The following is a 4,557-nucleotide window of genomic DNA, read 5'->3' as shown; positions in this document are numbered from 1 at the left end:
AAAAATGAAAATTTCAAAAGTGCCCCAATTTCTGCTTTAAAGTTTAGGTACTATCCCAAAATGTATCACTAAGGTGACAGAAGTTGATTATGGTGCATAATTTTTGAACAGGAGCTTCAACCGTTTTGTGGCATATGAGACATTCCCTAAGCCCCGGACCTGTCGATTTTGGTCAAAAATGAAAATTTCAAAAGTGCCCCAATTTCTGCTTTAAAGTTTAGGTACTATCCCAAAATGTATCACTAAGGTGACAGAAGTTGATTTCGGAGCATAATTTTTGAACAGGAGCTTCAACCGTTTTGTGGCATATGAGAAATTCCCTAAGCCCCGAACCTGTCGATTTTGGTCAAAAATGAAAATTTCGAAAGTGCCCCAATTTCTGCTTTAAAGTTTAGGTACTATCCCAAAATGTATCACTAAGGTGACAGAAGTTGATTTCAGAGCATAATTTTTGAACAGTAGCTTTAACTGTTTTGTGGCATATGAGAAATTCCCTAAGCCCCGGACCTGTCGATTTTGGTCAAAAATGAAAATTTCAAAAGTGCCCCAATTTCTACTTTAAAGTTTAGGTACTATCCCAAAATGTATCACTAAGGTGACAGAAGTTGATTATGGAGCATCATTTTTGAACAGGAGCTTCCACCGTTTTGTGACATATGAGAAATTCCCTAAGCCCCGGACCTGTCGATTTTGGTCAAAAATGAAAATTTCAAAAGTGCCCCAATTTCTGCTTTAAACTTTAGGTACTATCCCAAAATGTATCACTAAGGTGACAGAAGTTGATTTCGGAGCATAATTTTTGAACAGTAGCTTCAACCGTTTTGTGGCATATGAGAAATTCCCTAAGCCCCGGACCTGTCAATTTTGGTCAAAAATGAAAATTTCAAAAGTGCCCCAATTTCTGCTTTAAACTTTAGGTACTATCCCAAAAAGTATCACTAAGGTGACAGAAGTTGATTTCAGAGCATAATTTTTGAACAGTAGCTTTAACCGTTTTGTGGCATATGAGAAATTCCCTAAGCCCCGGACCTGTCGATTTTGGTCAAAAATGAAAATTTCAAAAGTGCCCCAATTTCTGATTTAAACTTTAGGTACTATCCCAAAATGTATCACTAAGGTGACAGAAGTTGATTTCAGAGCATAATTTTTGAACAGTAGCTTCAACCGTTTTGTGGCATATGAGAAATTCCCTAAGCCCCGGACCTGTCGATTTTGGTCAAAAATGAAAATTTCAAAAGTGCCCCAATTTCTGCTTTAAAGTTTAGGTACTATCCCAAAATGTATCACTAAGGTGACAGAAGTTAATTTCAGAGCATAATTTTTGAACAGTAGCTTCAACTGTTTTGTGGCATATGATAAATTCCCTAAGCCCCGGACCTGTCGATTTTGGTCAAAAATGAAAATTTCAAAAGTGCCCCAATTTCTGCTTTAAAGTTTAGGTACTATCCCAAAATGTATCACTAAGGTGACAGAAGTTGATTTCAGAGCATCATTTTTGAACAGTAGCTTCAACCATTTTGTGGCATATGACAAATTCCCTAAGCCCCGGACCTGTCGATTTTGGTCAAAAATGAAAATTTCAAAAGTGCCCCAATTTCTGCTTTAAAGTTTAGGTACTATCCCAAAATGTATCACTAAGGTGACAGAAGTTGATTATGGTGCATAATTTTTGAACAGGAGCTTCAACCGTTTTGTGGCATATGAGAAATTCCCTAAGCCCCGGACCTGTCGATTTTGGTCAAAAATGAAAATTTCAAAAGTGCCCCAATTTCTGCTTTAAAGTTTAGGTACTATCCCAAAATGTATCACTAAGGTGACAGAAGTTGATTTCGGAGCATAATTTTTGAACAGGAGCTTCAACCGTTTTGTGGCATATGAGAAATTCCCTAAGCCCCGAACCTGTCGATTTTGGTCAAAAATGAAAATTTCAAAAGTGCCCCAATTTCTGCTTTAAAGTTTAGGTACTATCCCAAAATGTATCACTAAGGTGACAGAAGTTGATTATGGAGCATCATTTTTGAACAGGAGCTTCAACCGTTTTGTGGCATATGAGAAATTCTCAAGCCCCGGACCTGTTGATTTTGGTCAAAAATGAAAATTTCAAAAGTGCCCCAATTTCTGCTTTGAACTTTAGGTACTATCCCAAAATGTATCACTAAGGTGACAGAAGTTGATTTCGGAGCATAATTTTTGATCAGTAGCTTCAACCGTTTTGTGGCATATGAGAAATTCCCTAAGCCCCGGACCTGTCAATTTTGGTCAAAAATGAAAATTTCAAAAGTGCCCCAATTTCTGCTTTAAACTTTAGGTACTATCCCAAAATGTATCACTAAGGTGACAGAAGTTGATTTCAGAGCATAATTTTTGAACAGTAGCTTCAACCGTTTTGTGGCATATGAGAAATTCCCTAAGCCCCGGACCTGTCGATTTTGGTCAAAAATGAAAATTTCAAAAGTGCCCCAATTTCTGCTTTAAAGTTTAGGTACTATCCCAAAATGTATCACTAAGGTGACAGAAGTTGATTTCGGAGCATAATTTTTGAACAGGAGCTTCAACCGTTTTGTGGCATATGAGAAATTCCCTAAGCCCCGAACCTGTCGATTTTGGTCAAAAATGAAAATTTCAAAAGTGCCCCAATTTCTGCTTTAAAGTTTAGGTACTATCCCAAAGTGTATCACTAAGGTGACAGAAGTTGATTATGGAGCATCATTTTTGAACAGGAGCTTCAACCGTTTTGTGGCATATGAGAAATTCCCTAAGCCCCGGACCTGTCAATTTTGGTCAAAAATGAAAATTTCAAAAGTGCCCCAATTTCTGCTTTAAACTTTAGGTACTATCCCAAAATGTATCACTAAGGTGACAGAAGTTGATTTCAGAGCATAATTTTTGAACAGTAGCTTTAACCGTTTTGTGGCATATGAGAAATTCCCTAAGCCCCGGACCTGTCGATTTTGGTCAAAAATGAAAATTTCAAAAGTGCCCCAATTTCTGATTTAAACTTTAGGTACTATCCCAAAATGTATCACTAAGGTGACAGAAGTTGATTTCAGAGCATAATTTTTGAACAGTAGCTTCAACCATTTTGTGGCATATGAGAAATTCCCTAAGCCCCGGACCTGTCGATTTTGGTCAAAAATGAAAATTTCAAAAGTGCCCCAATTTCTGCTTTAAAGTTTAGGTACTATCCCAAAATGTATCACTAAGGTGACAGAAGTTGATTTCGGAGCATAATTTTTGAACAGGAGCTTCAACCGTTTTGTGGCATATGAGAAATTCCCTAAGCCCCGAACCTGTCGATTTTGGTCAAAAATGGAAATTTCAAAAGTGCCCCAATTTCTGCTTTAAAGTTTAGGTACTATCCCAAAATGTATCACTAAGGTGACAGAAGTTGATTTCAGAGCATCATTTTTGAACAGTAGCTTCAACCATTTTGTGGCATATGACAAATTCCCTAAGCCCCGGACCTGTCGATTTTGGTCAAAAATGAAAATTTCAAAAGTGCCCCAATTTCTGCTTTAAAGTTTAGGTACTATCCCAAAATGTATCACTAAGGTGACAGAAGTTGATTATGGTGCATAATTTTTGAACAGGAGCTTCAACCGTTTTGTGGCATATGAGACATTCCCTAAGCCCCGGACCTGTCGATTTTGGTCAAAAATGAAAATTTCAAAAGTGCCCCAATTTCTGCTTTAAAGTTTAGGTACTATCCCAAAATGTATCACTAAGGTGACAGAAGTTGATTTCGGAGCATAATTTTTGAACAGGAGCTTCAACCGTTTTGTGGCATATGAGAAATTCCCTAAGCCCCGAACCTGTCGATTTTGGTCAAAAATGAAAATTTCGAAAGTGCCCCAATTTCTGCTTTAAAGTTTAGGTACTATCCCAAAATGTATCACTAAGGTGACAGAAGTTGATTTCAGAGCATAATTTTTGAACAGTAGCTTTAACTGTTTTGTGGCATATGAGAAATTCCCTAAGCCCCGGACCTGTCGATTTTGGTCAAAAATGAAAATTTCAAAAGTGCCCCAATTTCTACTTTAAAGTTTAGGTACTATCCCAAAATGTATCACTAAGGTGACAGAAGTTGATTATGGAGCATCATTTTTGAACAGGAGCTTCCACCGTTTTGTGACATATGAGAAATTCCCTAAGCCCCGGACCTGTCGATTTTGGTCAAAAATGAAAATTTCAAAAGTGCCCCAATTTCTGCTTTAAACTTTAGGTACTATCCCAAAATGTATCACTAAGGTGACAGAAGTTGATTTCGGAGCATAATTTTTGAACAGTAGCTTCAACCGTTTTGTGGCATATGAGAAATTCCCTAAGCCCCGGACCTGTCAATTTTGGTCAAAAATGAAAATTTCAAAAGTGCCCCAATTTCTGCTTTAAACTTTAGGTACTATCCCAAAATGTATCACTAAGGTGACAGAAGTTGATTTCAGAGCATAATTTTTGAACAGTAGCTTTAACCGTTTTGTGGCATATGAGAAATTCCCTAAGCCCCGGACCTGTCGATTTTGGTCAAAAATGAAAATTTCAAAAGTGCCCCAATTTCTG

The sequence above is a fragment of the Pseudophryne corroboree genome, unplaced genomic scaffold (assembly GCF_028390025.1).
Source record: "Pseudophryne corroboree isolate aPseCor3 unplaced genomic scaffold, aPseCor3.hap2 scaffold_569, whole genome shotgun sequence".
Classification (NCBI taxonomy): domain Eukaryota; kingdom Metazoa; phylum Chordata; class Amphibia; order Anura; family Myobatrachidae; genus Pseudophryne; species Pseudophryne corroboree.
Note: the sequence above shows the minus strand (reverse complement) of the source record.